The sequence below is a fragment of the Macaca mulatta genome, chromosome 4 (assembly GCF_049350105.2).
Source record: "Macaca mulatta isolate MMU2019108-1 chromosome 4, T2T-MMU8v2.0, whole genome shotgun sequence".
Lineage (NCBI taxonomy): Eukaryota > Metazoa > Chordata > Mammalia > Primates > Cercopithecidae > Macaca > Macaca mulatta.
The window spans coordinates 92,173,728-92,192,991 of NC_133409.1; positions in this window are offsets into that span (position 1 = coordinate 92,173,728).

The following is a 19,264-nucleotide window of genomic DNA, read 5'->3' on the forward strand; positions in this document are numbered from 1 at the left end:
TAGTTACATATATACTAGCAACAAACAATTAGAAAGTTGTTTTTTTTTTTTTTTTAATGATACCATTTATAATGGCGTGGATCTAATGAAGGCTAAGTCGAAACTTCAAATAGAAAATAAACCATTGTTAAGAGATACTAGAATAGATAAAATAAATTGGGATGTACTATATTTATAAATTAGAAGACAATTCTCTCATATATATAGATGCAACATAATCCCAATAAAAATGGTAGTGTTTTTTATAGGGGATGGGAAATGACAAGCTGATTCTAAAAGTTATGTAGAAACACAAAGCAGGAAATAATAAAGTCAATCTCGAATAATTACAAATCAGAGATTTTATACTACTAGCTAAAAATCATCTTATAACACTTTACTAAGTAAACAGTGTGGATTGAAACAAGGGTTGATAAATAGACCAGTGGAACAGAATACAGGGTTTACAAACAAACCCACAAAAATGGATAAACCTAATCTATGACAAAGGAGAAACTGTAGAGCCATAGAGGAAGCTTCATCTTCTCAATAAATAATGCCACCTAAACTGGATATATATATATATATATAAATAATGTTGGCACCTGTCAGACCATATGCAAGATTTCATTTTAGATGGCTTGAATTTCTAAATATAAATAAAAAGTTAAAATGCTTTTGGAAGACTTTGAAGAAAAATTTTTCCAAGATTGCAGTAAATTCTCAAAATTTTCTCTGGCAATATTGCTTGAGGTAATGATTCTACTCCTGCTATTTTGGTTCTTCTTGGCTAGGAACAGTAATATTTGGATCAGCACACCGTCTATGTTTTACTGATATTATTTTCCAATTTTTCCAGTCAGTATAAGCTAATTAGCTTCATAAAGGTTTGTATTGTAGCAGAACACACTATACTTCTTAGGAAATATACTATTTATTGAATTCTGCAGAAAACAGTTATTGTTAACTTTCCCCCTGTTGGTGATGATAAATTTGATTACTTCACTAAGGCAGTGACCACCAAATGTTCTCCATTATTTTTTAAAATATTTTTCAAATTGCAAATAATCTGGAAGTGACATTTAGTGATCACGTGAATCCTCTTCTCCAAAATAATTCCTCTTCAATTTTAGGTGAATGATAATTTTTGCCTGAGTCAATCATTTCATTAACAGTTGAAAAATGTCTTTTTAAAAAGAATTTATTAGCTAATGTTGTTCTGTAAAAACATTTTCCTCACCACTTGGGATTCACTGTGTCTTCTCATTACACAAAGTAAATGTCTGGTTTCCATTTAATTATCAATTTTTAGAGTAAGAAATTGGTGGTGTAACCACTTCTGAAGATGAATATTTGTTTTATATTAATTTGCTTTTATTATTATTGTTTTTTTTTTTAAGAAAATCATGGCTTTCTTTTTCTTATTCTTTGGGGGACAGGGTCTCACTCTATTGCACAGGCTAGAGTGCCGATCACAGCTCACTGCAGCACTGAACGCCCAAACTTAAGCAGTCCTTCCACCTGAGGGTCCTGAAGAGCTTGTGACTTTTTATTTCTTCAACCTTTCCTTCTCTGTCTCTCCCTCCATTCTGTCCTTCTTTCATTCACTTGATTCTTTTTTTTTAACTTTTAAGTTCAGGAGTACATGTGCAGGTTTGTTACATAGGTAAACTTGTCATGGGGGTGAGTTGTAGAGATTATTTTATCACCCAGGTATTAAGCCTAGTAACCATTAGTGATTTTTCCTGATCTCCCTCCTCTCACCCTCCACCCTCTTATAGGCCCCAGTGTGTGTTGTTACCTTCTATGTGTCCATGTGTTCTCATCATTTAGCTACCACTTATAAGTGAAGACATGCAGTATTTGGTTTTCTGTTCCTATGTTTGTTGCTAGGGAGAACAGAATCCAGCTTCATCCATGTCCCTGCAAAAGACATTATCTCATTCTTTTTATGGTTGCATAGTGTTCCTTGGTGTATATGTTCCATATTTTCTTTATTCAATCTGTCATTGATGGACATTTAGATTGATTCCATGTATTTGCTTTTGTGAATATTGCTGCCATGAACATACATGTGCATGTATCTTTATAGTATAATAGAATTATTTATATTCCTTTAGGTATATACCCAGTAATAGAATTGTTGAGTCAAATAGTATTTCTGCATTTAGGTCTTTGGGAAATCACCACACTGTCTTCCACAATGGTTGAACTAATTTACACTCCCACTAGCATTGTATAAGTGTTTATTTTTCTCCACAACCTTGCCAGCATCTGTTTATTTTTTCTTTTTGCTTCTTAATAGTAGCCATTCTGACTGTTGTGAAATGGTATCAAATTGTGGCTCTGGTTTGCCTTACTCTAATAAGCAATGATATTGAGCATTTTTTCATATGAGTTAGCTATATGTATATCTTCTTTTGAAAAGTGTCTGTTCATGTCCATTGCTCACATTTTGTTTTTTTTTTTTTCTTGTAAATTTGAGTTCCTTGTAGATGCTGAATATTAGACCTTTGTCAAATGCATAGTTTGCAAGAATTTTCTCCAATTTTATAGGCTGTTTACTAAGTTGATGTTTTCTTTTGTTTTGCAGAAGCTCTTTAGTTTGATTAGATCACATTTGTCAATTTTTGCTTTTGTTGCAATTGCTTTTGGCATTTTCCTCATGAATCCTTTGCTTGTGCCTATGTCCTTAAAGGTATTGCTTTCCAGAGTTTTCATAGTTTGTGGTTTTACATTTAAGTCTTCAACCCATCTTGAGTTAATTTTTGTATATGGTATAAGGAAGGGATCCAGTTTCAATCTTCTGCATATGACTAGCCGGTTATCTCAGCACCACTTATTGAATAGGGAATTCTTTCCCCATTGTTTGTTCTTATCAGGTTTTTTGAAGATCAGATAGTTGTAGGGGTACGGTCTTATTTCTGGGTTCTCAATTCTGTTTCATCGGTCTATGTGTCTGTTTCTGTACCAGTACTATGTTGTTTTGGTTACTGTAGTCCTCTAGTATAGTTTGAAGTTAAGTATTGTGATGCCTCCAGCATTGTTCTTTTTGCTTAGGATTGCTTTAGCTATTCATGCGCTTTTGTTTTTATCCCGTCTGAATTTTAAAATAGTTTTTTCTAGTTCTGTGAAGAATGTCAATGGTAGCGTAATAGAAATAACATTGAATCTATAAATTGCTTCTGGCAGTATAGCCATTTGAATGATTTTGATTCTGTGTCTAACTAAAATCTTGTATCCTTTGACCAATATCTTTCATCTCAATCTTCCACCTTCCCCCGATCCCTGGTAACCACCATGACACTTTCTGTTTCTATAAGTTCAAAGTTTTTACATTCCATGTATAAGTGACATCATACATTACTATCCTAGCTTATTTCACTTAGCATAATGTTCTTCGTGTTTATCCATTCTGTTGCAAATTGCAGGATTTTCTTTTCTAAGCTAAATAATGTGCCATTTTTGTGTTCATGTGTATACATATACAAATGTATACAATATTTTCTTTTTACATTCATTGATTGATGTTAATTCCATATCTTCGCTGTTGGTAAACAATTTCATAATTAACATGGAAGTGCAGTTATCTCTTTGACATATTTTATAAATATTATGAGTTAATATGAAAGTATCCAAATTAAATTAGTTATTACAGGTTGTTAGTTAATTTTCTTGAACTTATATTTGTATCTCTTTTCAATTACATTTAAACTTTAATTCCTAACAATATTAATATAATTACTTGTTTGCTATATCCTATAATATTTATAAAATGATTTGAAATTGTATTATCAACATAAATATGAACAGTAACCTAATAAGTAAAGTGTAAGATTATTTTGCAGATTATTAAATGTACTATGTTACTAATATCAGAATTTGTTTGATAAAAATCTGCTTCATGCAAGTGAGCACAGAAAAACAATCTGCAGAGAGAACAAATAAAAAGACACTATAGAAAGAGAAGTGAAGGCGTGAGACCATGTATCCCTAGATATCACAGAGAATATCCTTGGTTCATTTTTGATTGATGTCTTTATGAGTCTTTGTTTCTAGATACCATGAAGCCTGTTGCTTGATTCATCTTTGGTTATTATGACATATATTTTAATATATTAAATATTTTAAGAATAAATATTTAATAATAAAAATGTTAATATTCTACCATGACCATACTTTGCTTTTTTTTTTTTCTTCACATGCTGTTTGTTTGTTTTTTTCTTGGAAGTAATAAATTCCTTGATAAATAAACAAATTCATTTAAAAGTTGATAAATCTAATAATTAGGGCTATGATAAAACTAGCACAAAGCTCGCAAGTAGGATAAATGGGTATTAGGTTTATTTAACACTATACCAATATTGTTCTTTAAAATATTAGACATTTCCTATTTTCCCACAAGATCCAAGAACTTATTTTCAAGGCTTACCTTGGCTCTTCGGTTTGAAGTAAGTTAATTACCAGAATTTTCTTCCTGCAAAAGATTTGGCCATTGAGGATATATCTTATGAGCAGAGGAGAATATTTTGGAAACTACACAATTGTGAAAAACTGTAGCTCAAATGCATTTGGCCTCTTATAGTTAATCCAAATAATTAAGAAATAAATATGCAAGAATCACTACAGGCATGAGCATCAAAATAGGTCTGTTTCTAATGATACCAACTTAGCAGCAGGAGTCATTGGAAAATGACCAGAAATTTTTTGCTCTTTACCGTTTTCAGAAGAATAGAACTCTCTCAGCATTAAGTTTTTCATGCCAGCCAAAGTGAAAAGAAGAAGCAAAGGTTTCCTATATTTGCTTTATTCTATACTTATCTCATATGAGAATTTTAGCAAAGTTTTCTCTCTGGATTATAAAAACAGAAATCTGGTTGTGGTAGATAAGTGAGAATCTATATAAGAATATGTATAGTTATAGCAAAAATTAGTTGGTGATTTATAAACTTTACATACAGTTTGTCTAGAACTTTTATAGTAATCAGTACATTAATATTTTAGGAGTCAAAAAACCCACATAAAACAAATCTATTTTCAATAACTTTTAGTACCTCACATGTTAACTTCTAATTGTTAATTTTACCTCAGTGTCCTACTAGGACTATTTCCTCATTTGTATGTAGTTTTATAAAGTTATTGGAATATTTTAGACTTGTATTTGAAGAAGTATTCTTTAGGATATTTTAAAATATGCATTGCTGAAAAGCAATTTAAAAGTACATGATAAGTGATATCTTTAAAATAAGTTTCAAGTTTTGATAGAAGCAAGTAGTTAGTGGCAAAAAAAAAGGACTTTCTTTCTATGACAATTCCAAAATTATATGTAAAGCCATGGACAATAATATTAGCTGTTACCTGCACAAAATATGCCTTATTTCCCAAGTCCATCATTTATCTTTTATGGATCAATTTGTAACTTCATTCATTAAATTTTTTCCTTACTTTCAAACTGCTTACCTTACATTACCTTGTGATAATACTGTTCAATCTTAAGGCAGATAGATTTAGAGTTAGAGTATCCTCATAATGTAATATTTCACTATTAAATTTTATATTAGCACCATATATATCAACTTTTTAAATAATGTAAAAAAGAACATTTTAATATATTATAACTATACAAAGTATATAAAATATAATCATATGATTGATATGAGATTGATTATTTTTAAAGGAAATAACTATTTCATTGATAGAAAGAAGCAAATTGTATAGAGTCATTTTAGGATTAAGCACCTGCAATATATTCTGATATCCAAGAACAGAACTAGGCTGAAGCTAAAATGAAGCCTTGTGTGATCATTTTCAGCATTATAATTTTCTGCAAAATTTGAGTGATTTGCAAAACTGTGATAGATTTCCCTGAATAGGATGGTGGCAAAGGCTTTGTAGATTCAAAAATAGTTTTGCTGAGGCAATGAGAAGTAATATACTATCATATGAGAAGTTGGTTTACCAAGCTAAAAAAAAAAAAAAAAAAGCTGAGAAAAATTTTGCCTCTAAACATTGCAAAGTTCTAATTCCCTTATTTTATTATTATTTTTCATTTTGCTTTTAATATCTCTCTACTGAGGAAAAATATAATAAGTGTTGTCATTAAACAATAATAATTTTATGAATGTAGTTATAAAAAATTGTGAGTTTGTATTTCTGGAATGATTTGACAATGTTTCTAAACTGAAATATAAAAATGTAGTCATCATTTAGCTTCCGCTTATACGTGAGAATACGCAGTATTTGGTTTTCTGTTCTTGTGTCACTGTGTTAAGGATAATGGCCTCCGTTATCCTTATTAAGGATATCTGGATGATGAAAAATTATGTACAACAAACCACCATTACACAAGTTCACCTATGTAACAAACCTGTACATATGTCCCTGAACTTAAAATAAAAGTTAAAAAAAAAAAAAACTAAATTAAGAAAAATATTTTTAGATGCTAGGCTTTTGAATATTTAACATAGGACAATATCTCATAAGCATGTTTTCACCTTCTCTGAAGTAATATTACCCTCTGTTTTTGCTAACCTTGAAAAAGTTACTTCATGTAAAATTTTAATATTTGTAGTTGTTTTTTATAGGATGATAAGACTCCTATCATAAGAATATCAGCTACTTCATCATGGCCAGAACCAGAAGTCCCAAGTACAGGTAAATCATAACTTTCTTCAAAAGTTTATAGCTTAAACTATTTCTAACTTTTTTTATAATAATCGTCATATCTCATTTGAAAACTTTGAGTTCTGATATATTTTTTTTTCCTACAATTCTTAGAAATTGTAGAAGGGAGCACAAGCTTCCCAACTGAACTAGAATTTCCATAAATAGCAAAGACTCTGAGCAAAACTTATGCCTTAATGCATTTAACTGTAGACCCAGCTGAAGCTTTCAGTCAATTACGGTTTTAATTTAAAGTAATAAAAATAACATCTTTCTAAAAATTAAATTGAGGCAACTAAATATTTTATGTCAGTTCTAGAATGATCATGAGATGTCATAATACTTGATCACTGACAATAGACACTGAATTTACATGTAAAACTTAGAGGCAAAAGCTTTCATATCCCATGATATGTTCCCTCAGCCATGAAACTGAGACTTTTTAGAAACTGCAGTATAGAGATTTTGTGCTTATTAAGGAAGGCCAAAGTGTGATGATCTAATGAAATGTGACCAGTTTAGAGGGGAAACAGTCACCCTTTACAAATGGTAAAGGATTTAATAATTTATTTAAAATTTAGGAATATAAGGAATGTTAATAAGAATCTTACAATACATATTCATCAGGCTAAACTGCTTATGGTTGGGTGCCAGTAAGCAGATTCTTTTTTATGTGGCAGGAATTTGTTGTTGTAAACTATGTGCTGGAGAAAGAAGAGGTCACAAATGTACAATTAATATTTTTTTCCAGTTTAGGCCATAGGTTTTCTTGCTTGAATCCTTGAATGATTCAAGGATTCAGCAGTTTGGCTGTGGTTTGGGCTCTTAATTTCCTGCCAAACTTCTTGTTGTTCAGAACAGGCAAAAATACATCTATTTTGACTGTAATTATGCCAAGCATCTTTAACAGCCTATACACAAGACATAAAGAAAAAGTGAAAGGAAGATGCTTACTTAATTCAGCTGAAGACTTAATTAGGAACTCAATTCTATCATTTAATATTGTATTTTATTCTCATGTTTTTTTTTCTAATAGAAAATAATGGCATGCCAATTGTATATGATTATGGATAGCTATTTGTGGAACCGGTTCTTGCGTCTACACTTAATTACATTTTGTTTGGAGGTTAACATTATATTACAACTGTAGCTTTTATTTCTATCTATTCTTACAGTTTTTCTTTCTCGTTAGGACTTAGATTGCTGGTTTGTAGGATCTCTTGTTTATGATTTTTTCTATTTTTGTTTTCTATTTCTAGGCCTGTTCCCTAGTGCATTATTCTCGATGACTTTAAAGTCATTTAGAGGTAGAAGAAAAGAAATAATTCATTTTTGCCATATGCTGAAGTCTTGATAAACAATGTATTCATATGTTAAATAAAAATATACTGTATATTTTGTGATTCCTAATGAATACATTTGATTTTTGTTTAGCTTGTCTTCTGTCTTTACCCTGGTATCTACCTATCCTGCTACAGGATCATAATTCCTAAAGCCTACCCATCTCAAGTCACACAAATATGCATTGAAATAATCATGGATATTCACCATAAACATGGAATTGTTCACTATGTTTCATGGCTTCATGTTGCTTCCTAATCTGCAGCGTAATTTAGAATCCTTCCTTTATTTACAAATATCATAGAACTAATGCATTTTATGTAACCAATAATAAGTCTCAAGAAAGATGAGACTAGATTCATGTTTCCATTAACACCCCTACTTGACAGCAGCATGGTTTCTGTAACGTCTAACACTATACCTGACCTAATCATTTTCATTATTTAGTGATCCCTTGCTAAGTATTTTACAAAGTTACTCTAAATTATATTGGATGAGTCTATTTAAATGAATAAATCACATAGTTACATTTTATTGTCATTTTATATTACCTAGGAATGAAGTCAATATTATACTTTATAAATTGAAAGCATGTCTTGCTAACATGTTACGATATGCCAACCAACAAATAGGTTCTTATTTTTATTCATGGGATTCTGTAACCAATAACTGGCTGGTAAAGAATGTGTCGAAATCAATCAAGTCGTAGATACACACTCAATGGATGGATAAGGAGAGGCACTAGGTCTGCTCATAAAATTGCACTTTACACCTAACAATAGAAGCTATTTTTTCATTAGAGTTCCAAATATCTCAGTGTTTGGGGAAGTCTCCAGGTAATATATGCAGTGAAGAACATTACTAGGCAGTGGGAAACAATAGGCTTCCGTCAATCAACATATATTTGAATATGAACAGCTTTTAGGGAAGCTTTGGGTATTTTTTCTTTCACTGACATTGATGTTAATTAAGTATCATAATTTAATGAACCCCCAAGAAGATTGACATTTGTACAATTAATCTTCACCTGGCACACAAACCTGATCCTCTGAATCAGAATTTCAGACAACGGTACTGCCGCTGTGCACATACAATTCTGACACCGACTTGGCTTCTAAGTCTCCCATTATATTCCTAAGCATGGCAGCATAAAATAAATGAAGCTAGACAAGGCTTCAGACACAATTCTTGCTTTAGTCACTTGAGATGAGTATATAGAATGAGTAAGGACACCATCAACTCTGCTAAGGTTTACTAAAGATCCAGGGCAGCCATGGTGGGATAACAAAATAATAATTTTATAAAGTGTCTTCCATTATATTTGCATATGTTTTTACATGCATTCTCATTTATTCTAGATTCCGGTTGAGGTATTTGCTTTTATCTACTCAAATTCACCAAGTAATTATCCACTGGAGGACTCATTACTTCTGAATTTTTATTCCGCCTTTGTTTTGGGGGGCAAAATTCCCAGCTTTCTTAAAATAGTCACTGGCCAGATAATAGAATCACAATGAATGGCTTACTCCAGTGTTTTTCAGCTTCTAGGGTGATGCACTGATGGGTTTTTTATAACAATTTGTTGAAGTGTAACTAGCATTCGTTTACTTATAGGATGGAATGGAGTAGACTAAAGTAGACCAGAATAGAATAGAACAGAATAGAGTGAATTGCACGTAGTAAAGCTAAGTGTTTTTCAGTTATATGCATATGTGTGTGTGTGTGTGTGTGTGTGTGTATCTGCATTAGAGTGTAATGCAACATGTATTTTTGCATGTATTTATCATCATGGGTTGCCAAGTTAAAAATGTTTGAAAGTCCCTTGCTTTTTCTAATCAGGACTCACTCCAGGAGACAAGGTATTATAGCCAAACTGAATGACGGATATGTAAGTGAGAGAAGTGAAATGGATAATAAGAAGACAACTCCAATGCCTACAATGATGAAATTGTAACATGGTCCCAATTTTTAACCTCTCCCCTTAAATTGCAGATAAGATCTATGGATATTATGAGATTACTCCTGAGATTAGGTCACTTTATAATGCAAAGACGAATGGATTTTGCAGATATAATTAAGGTTTCCATTGAGTTGTATTTGTGTTAATCAAAAGAAAGATTATCCTAGGTGGGTCTGACATAATGACATGAGCCCTCTAAAAAAGAATCTAGAGGTAAAAGAGAAGAAGCAGTAGTAGATTTGCTTTCCTTGGCCTTTGAATATCAAATTGCCATGTTGTGGAGAGGGTCATGTGGCAGGGAATAGTGGTTGAGTTCTAGAAATCAAGACCTTCTATCCTACTACTACAGGGAAATGAATTGTGGCAACAACCAAGGAGCTGAAAGGGGACTTTTAACTTCAGATAAGATTGCAGTCTCGCAGCTGACACGTTGATGTCAGCCTCGTCAGACACAGACCAGAGGAACCAGTTAAGGTGTGGTCAAACTTCAGGGAAAAACAAAAACAAAAACAAAATAAAACCCTGAGGTAATACATGAGTACTAAGTTATTACATTTATGAAAATTTGCTATACAGCAATAGAAAACAAATATAGTTGTCTATCTAGATTCTAGGAGTATGGCATCCTTTTTCTTTCTCACAAAGCCCTAATTGATCACTACTGGGAGAGACAACGTTTGTTTTTAACTATCCAATTGAGTTTCTGTAGCCAGATCTATCATTAGTACAGTTCTCTTCACACTAGTGCATGTCAAATGAGTGTCTTTCCCCTCCTGGCTTTTCATTATATGCCCTAATCCTTCTGAAAAGCACAGAGAAAAATACACCTGGGTAAGAAGGAGCTTTTGGAATATAATCCTCACATATTTGTAAAGTAGATAATATTAACCTGCTTTGCAGTGAGAAAGCTAGAATTCAGAGGGATTCAGGGTTTTTTTTTTTTTTTTTTTTTTTTTTTTTGAACACTCAGCTACTATAGCTAAGTCTTATTTTCTCATTCAATTTCTCTCTCTCTCTCTCTTTTTTTTTTTTTTGACAGTGTCTTACTCTGTCGACAGCCCAAGCTGGATTGCAGTAGATCGATCTCGATTCACTGCAACCTCCGCCTTTCGAATTCAAGCAATTCTCAGCCTCAGCCTCCCGAGTAACTGGGATTACAAGCATGCACCATCATGCCCGGCTAATTTTTGTATTTTTAGTAGAGACGGCATTTCACCATGTTGTTCATGCTGGTCTCAAACTCCTGACCTCGTGATCCGCCTGCCTCAGCCTCTCAAAGTGCTGGGATTAAAGACGTGAGCCACCGCACTCAGTTCAATTTCTCAAAGCAATAAGAAATTTAATTTGTTCACTGTAAAGCAGAGTTCAAAGTAAGATTAGTTGTGTGATTTTAGCAAAGTTACCTAACCTAGCTGAACCTCTGTCTTCACATTTCCATATTTGGCACGCATGTGCATGTGTGTGTGTCTGTGTGTGTGTGTGTGTGGCTAAGATGGGGGGGGAGAGAGAGAGAGAAAGAGAGAGAGAGAGAGAGACAGAGAGAGAGAGAGAGGACAGTGGTGGTATTTAGCCACAGTTTAGAATTGGAAATTAATGAGATGACTACTGAATACATATTTTTAAATTACTTTAATCACTGTCCAAATTCTGTAAGCTCTCTTTATTATGTAACAAAACAGTTTATAATTTAATTTCAAAGTTAAAATGGACTAATATCCCCCAGCAATTCAGTAAAACCTTTGCAATGAAATTTTTCTCTAATTGAAAATTTAGGATGATTTAAATAGAATGAGATCTGAAATTAAAGAGGGAAAAAAGAATAAGCTATGCATACTAATAGAGAAAAGAAGATATCTAGAAGAAATTTAATATATTTAAAAACTTATTTTAATAATATATTATTTACTATAAATTATCCTTAGGTAGGTTAAAAGACCTATACATAGTAAATTTTGATTAAATATTGTTATAAATATTTGTGTACGTATTTATTACCTTGCATTAAGAGTAACTCTTTATGTTATTTGAATTTGTCTTATTGAATTTCCTTCCTATAATTTATTTGTCACTTTAACGAGATTTTTTTGTCCAAAGCTTAAAAGTTGTAAATGAAAATTATCCAAATGTGTTAAAACATCAGAATGTCTAAGAAATTTTTGTAAAAATAAAATCTAAGTCTAATTTCTAAATGATTTTTACCACTTCCCCCCAAAAGAATCAGTTCTCATGGCTTAAAATTGTATACAAAAAGCATCATTTGACAAACAGTGTTTAAAACTGGAAACAATCCATGATTATGGATCTCAGTAGAAGTTAATTGTGCACTCACGGCACACATCTGAACTAGATAGAAGCTAACCCTTTCATTAGTAGAATAGAATAAGAAGATGTCTGCTTTTGCAAATCCAAATTAATGACATTCTGGTGTCTCTGTATATGTACATTTATGGTTTGCATGTCTTCACTTATCAGGGATCATGGTGACAATGACTAATATTCCCTTTTACATTTATCAGAGCCTTTTTTGCCAAAATTTATTATAGTACCTGATATATGGGAAAAGATTTCTCTTCAGATTTATAGAACCTGTTTTTAAACACTGAATGGCAGGGATTTTGTTGATTTTTTAATATAATTTGTTATACCTAATTTTGATATTTACATTTAATTATCACAGCATCTACTTCCAAGGGTTCTTCCAAATTCTTCTACCGTATTTTGGATATGAAGAAAGAAAATATTTTTGTACAGCTGTGCAAGGTGTTTTGGTTTTAAACTAAGTGTTATTATCAGAGTCAAAAAGTTAAGTTTATAAAGAAAGGAAGTTACAGTATGCTAAGATTAATATATAATTGAAGAAAGAAATTTCTTTATAAATTTAGTGTAGCCAAAGTTTGCAATATTTCTGAAGTTTGCAAAGTGTACATTAATGTCCTGGGCCTTCGCATTCACTTACCACTCACTCATTCAATGATTCACCGAGAGCAACTTCCAGGCCTGTAAGCTTTAAGTTCCCTACACAAGTGTAATATTTTAAAAGTCTTTAATACTGTTTTCTTACTATAACTTTTTAATATCTGTAGGTAATTGCACATAATTGTACACAATTTCTTACCATTGTGTTAAATTGGCCGTAAAATTCAGTACAGTAACATGCTGTACAGTTTTATAGCCTAGGAACAATAGGCTACACCATATAGCCTGGGTGTGTATTAGGCTGTACCATCTAGTTTGTGTAAGTACATGCTATGATGTTCCGCAATGACTAAATCATATAATGACACAGTTCTCAGAACATATTCCTGTCATTAAATGACATAAACTTATTTTACTTCTTGTCTGGCAATTTTGGCTATTCTTTTCAGAGTGAGATCTCTGAGTTATAATTACTAAATAAACAGGTGATAACACATTGTTTTTCCAGATGAAGAGCAGCTTGGCAGAAGAGTATATTAATTAATACTTGCCATAAAACCTCGATCACTTTTACAGTAATAATCCTCAAATGTTTTGGTCATAGAACCACTTTTTCCCTTAAAAACTAGATCCCAAAGAGCTTTTATTTCTGTAGGAGATATATATACATACACACACACACACACACACACACACACACACACATACATACACATACACACATACACACACACACATATTCCTTATTAGAAAACATTGAATTCAGTTTTAAAATATTCTTATAAATAACATAAATTCATTACCTGTTAAAATCAATATAATGTGTTTTATTAAAATAACTGTATTGCTTAGAAAATGATAAGAGTAGCATAATTTTTCAGTTTTGTAAATCTCTGCATTGCCTCACTTATTAGAAAATAGCTAGATTTTCATACCTGCTTCTACATTCGGTCTGTTGCAATATGTTATTTGGTTGAACTATATGAAGAAAATCTGCCTTCACACAGACATGGATTGGGACAAAGGAGGACCTTACAGACCCCTGAAGAGTCTCAGAGACATCTAACTCTATTCCTTTCATTGCTTTCATTTTTACTTTTCTTTTTTAACCACTTTACATTGATTACCCTTGGTCTTTCTTTTCTTTTTTCCTTTAATGCCTCACATATTTTATTTCTTTTCCTTTCCTTTTGTATTATTCTTTACCTTATTATCTTTTTAATTACTCCTTTCCTTACTGACCTCTGGCTCCCTTCTCCACTTTTCCTTCCTCCCCTTGAAACCCTCTCTACCCTGTTCTCTTCAAGTGATATACAAAACTGAAGTGTCTTTCTGAAAATGGAATTATCTTGGGAGATATTGGAAAGATATGGTATTTTTTGTATCTCCTTAATTTTTTTTTTTTTCTGTAAAGAGCATTATCCAGTAATACAGGCCAAACCAAAAACACAACAAAACAAAACAAAAAGGTGGTGAAGGGGGTCATGTTTCATTATCCACTTTCCATTAAACTGGGGCTGGACGCAGAAAAGAAGAGTTGAAAGAAAAGAGATTTAGAATGTATTCTGAAAGGAGACGTAAATCTAAACATCTCATCTCATGACTCTTCTTCCAAAATACATCCTAAATCTTTTTTTTTCCCAATCAACTCCTCTTTTCTACATCTAATGCCAGTTTAATGAATGATTTCCCCTTTTCTGTGGTATTACAACAGTCTACTAATTGGTTGTCCTACTCTCCACTTGCCCAATCACACTACCACCACCACAATTAATTCTCCATTCAATGGCCAATGTGATTGTCATAGACGCTTTTGCTGATCCACTTTGATGTCCTTTTCCACTCATTGCCCAGCTGTTGTGTCAGCTGATAATAACTCACAGCTGACCGTGGTCTTCTCTGGAGTGTTGACTTACAGCAAATGCGAGTTCCAATGAAACTTGTCGATAAATTCCAACCTCTTCATTATTACCTACAAAATACTGCTTTAACAGGTTCCTGCCCACCAGCTCACTTTGTTTCCTATTGGCAAGCTAGGAAAGGTCCTTACCTGGGGTATTTGCTCTTCAGTCCAGAATGCTCTTCCCTGAATATTTGCAGAGTTAATTGGCAATGTTCAGATTTCAACTCTAATATTAACTTCTAATAGTGGGGATTTTTCACCACTCTGTCCAAATGTACCTTCTGTCTTCCCTTTGTCAGTAATTCTGTTAAGTTACTACAGGTGTTTTATATTTTTCAGATAATTAATTACCATAAAAATTATCTTATATATGTATTTGTTTCTTTTTATTACATCTCCTTGCCCATATTAGGCTTTATATTAGTACAAATAAACTTTTATCGGCTTAATCTTTTGAGACTTTATTTTTTACATCTGCAGGCATGTATTATCTAGACTAAAAATAGAACATCAATAGTATGTATCCTTTTCTTCATAAAGTTCATAATCTAGTAAAAGAGAAAGTAAAGATATACAAGTGTATTAGCTGTCTTTTGCTGTCAAAGCCAATTACCCCAAACTCAATAACATAAAACAGTAAACATTTATTATCTCACAGTGTCCGAGGGTCAGGAATCTAGGTGTCTTAGCTGGGTGGTTCTGTCTTGAGATCACTCACAAAGTTTCAGCCACATATTGACTGGAGCGATAGTTATCTCAAGGTTCAATGGGGAGGAGTGAATATGAATATCATTCATTTCCAAGATAACTGATATTGGTGGGTTTCAGTTCCTCACGATGTGGGCCTCTCCAAAGGTTGCCTGAGTAGCCACAATATTGGTTTCCCCAGAATGAGTAATTCAGGAAATAGAGGAAGAAAAAGAGAGTGAGAAGAGCAAGAAAGAAATAAAATTCTGGAAGGAAACCACAGATTTTTATAACATAATCTTGCAAGTGAAATCTTATTACTTCTGCCATATGCTATTCACTAGAAAAGAATAACTAAGTCTAGTCCTCACTCAAAAGGAAATGAATTAAGCTGTGTATTTTGCAATGAGGAGTATCAAAGAATTTAGAGATATGTCTTTTAAATGACTACAATAAGTTGGCAAGGTTATATGTGAAAAATTCCAATAATATAGGTAAAGCATTCTAAGAATTTATAAATATATAAGAACAAGTTAAATTAAAGTGATAAGTAAAGGTTTAAATGAAAAAAATGGTTACTGATGCCTTTTGATAAATGAACATTTGATAAAAATCATTTTAGAGAGAAGAAAAAAGAAACTTTGATTGAGGAATAGAAAAGAGTTTGACCAGGGCAAAATTTTATGTGAGAGAGGAGTATTTGGATTGGTGATCTGTTGCTGAAGGAAGAAAGCCACCTATTTCTGTTCTTCTATGATTTACAGATGGCCAGAAAATAATAAAAGAAAATTTAAAAAAAGTCTTTGCAAATGCTTATGGCTTAATCAGCATAGCCCTGCTCTTAGAGAAAGTGAAGCAGCAGCTGTGTAAGATGTGATTCAGGATTCCATCCAGTTGCCAGCTTCCCAGCATCCTTACAACTTGCATAGTGCTAGACATACATGTATCCTTCCCTCCAGCAAGAAAATGTGTCAATTTTTCAATAGGAGCTTGCACTCCATCTGAGATTGCACCCTATTAAATTTCAATGAATAACTCATTTTATTGACTAATACATCTCAGAAGCATTATAAATATTTTTATGGCCCCTTTTATTGTGCAAGTGCTTTATCAATGTGCATATTCGGATTTGCTTTTTCAACTGAGAGTATGCTAATACATAAAACCAGGCAAATACGTTACTCAGATAGACAGCTAAATCCTGGGGTGGGGTAAAAGTAAAGTAAAGGAACTAGCTAATAATTTTCCAACTGATCGATTAAGTCAAAAGCTCAAACTATCCACCAGATTACAGCTTTGTTTAAACCCTATTAATTACAAACTTGGAGGACAAAAGAAGACTGACCACAAAAGCTTAGAATTCTCAAAGTGGGCTTAAATTCTTTCATTTATCTTGGGAGGGAGCAAAGATATTACTTTTATCAAAGTTTATACAGGAGTAACCCTAATGGTGAAGTTAAGCTCCTGAGACGTTTTATAGTACATAAATCTCCAATATGTGACATGTTTTCTGATGCCTCACCAAAGGCAAACATATTATAAGATGCAACTGACACACTACTTCCAAACAGAAGCCAGGGAACTGCCAACACTTGTAATGGCCAAACACAAACACAATGAGGTCATCATATCAGATTGTTTACCTGTTTCTGTAATACAGATGGAAAATATGTTCTGACAGTTTCAAAAACAATACAAGTTTTTGAGAATTGAGGATGGCATAACCTTTTTATTATTTTACAAATGCTATAAAACATAGGATCTATCTAGAGGGTAATTTCACCTTGATTTTCAATTAACTTAACCAAACAAGGTAAATACCATTAGTCACAATCACTTTTACAACCTCAGTCATTATCCATCAAACTATTTTGCGGATCATTTCTGTTTTTATAGTTGGAATAAATAAACATGGCATAAAACACATCAAGTCTTTTCATCCTGCAGTAGCTAAACTTGTCTATCTCCTATGCACATTTCAAGCTATGAAGAGTTTTTTTGTATATTCTACATCCTTTAAAACAAAATGGTGGGCAAATGTTTAACACAGTAAACTATACAGTGTGGAAGTGGAGAAAATGTGTACTTTTAATAAAAAGTAAGGGAAGTATTCATTTAGAAAATATATGCTTTTAGACTCCGTCTCTCTCTCTATATATATATATTTACATATATATATATTTACATACTTTTAGTATTAAGAATGTGCTGTGTCACACTATCAATTTCTTTCTTTATTATTATTATTATTATTATTTTTAGACAAAGTTTCACTCTTGTCACATAGGCTGGAGTGCAATGGCATGATCTCCACTCACTGCAACCTCTGCCTCCTGGGTTCAAGTGATTCTCCTACCTCAGCCTACCAAGTAGTTGGGATTACAGGTATGTGCCACCACACCCAGCTATTTTTTTTTTTTTTTTTTAGTAGAGATGGGGTTTCACCATGTTGGCGAGGCTGGTCTCGAACCCCTGATGTCACGTGATTGCCTGCTTCAGCCTCCCAAAGTGCTAGAATTACAGGCGTGAGCCACCACAACCAGCCCACACTATCAATTTCTTTTTCTTTTTGTTTCTTTAAGACAGAGTTTCACTCTGTCACCCATGCTGGAGTGCAATGGCATGATCTCGGCTCACTGCAACCTCCGTCTCCCAGGTTCCAGCAACTCTCTTGCCTCAGCCTCCCAGGTAGCTGGGATTACAGGAGCCCACCACAACACCCAGCTAATTTTTGTAGTTTTTAGTAGAGATGAGGTTTCACCGTGTTGGACAGGCTGATCTCCAGCTCCTAACAGCAGGTAATCCTTCCGCCTCAGCCTACCAAATTGCTGGGATTACAGGTGTGAGTCACCCCACCTGACCCACACTATCAATTTCTAATGCTAATTGGGCAGTTTCTAAAGGTTACCTATCAATCCTTAATAAGAAATATATACATTACACATTCTAAGGAGACAGTATTTTCTCACACTTGTAAGATAAATTACTGTTAGGTTTATTTGTGTTCCCTGTCCTCACTCACTCACACGTTTGAGCCAGTAGCTCTCATCTTAACTTCCGGGAAGGAGTAATTAACCCAATGCTTTAACGCCATCACAGGGGTCTCAATATTCTGTATTTCTCTTCCAGTCTCACCCTGTGTTTTCTCTCCCGCATGTTTTGTTTTCCTTCTTTAACAAATTACTCATCATTTTTAATAGCACTGCTTCTGAAATCAATCAACTCTACTTAAATGGTTCAAACAATTGGATGCAAAAGTACAGTTTAAAATTTCACAGGTATTATTTTAAAGAGGAAAAGCAAACTTCCTCAGGAAGAATAATATCCAATAAGGAGTGTGGGAAGGTTCATAAGACAGTCAGTGGTGGAAGGCTTAAAATATAGTTCCCTAAACATCTTTCATATAGACTAGCTCTTCTTTCCTCAAAATTGCTCATTTCTCAAATACTCCATCTTTCTCATAACTCCTTTAAAATGTAGTGTGCGTGTATATATATATGTATATGTATATACATATATATAGTGTCGGTATCTGAAATGAAGAAATTACTTTGTGATATCTTACCTTTAATTTTCTATTATTGTTTCGACACATAGAGTATATATCTTACCTCATTTAGAAATACACACAACCCTATGAAAGATCTTCAGTAGCCCTATCTTATTCCTGAGGAAGGTATAGTTACAGACATTTTTTAAGCCATCTCAAGAGTTTTAGGCATTCAGTCCCACAATGGAACTCAGCCCCCTGTCTCTTTATCTTAAGTTCAGCATTCCTAAGATGATACCTGCTGGAATCCAAGTGTTTCTCTACA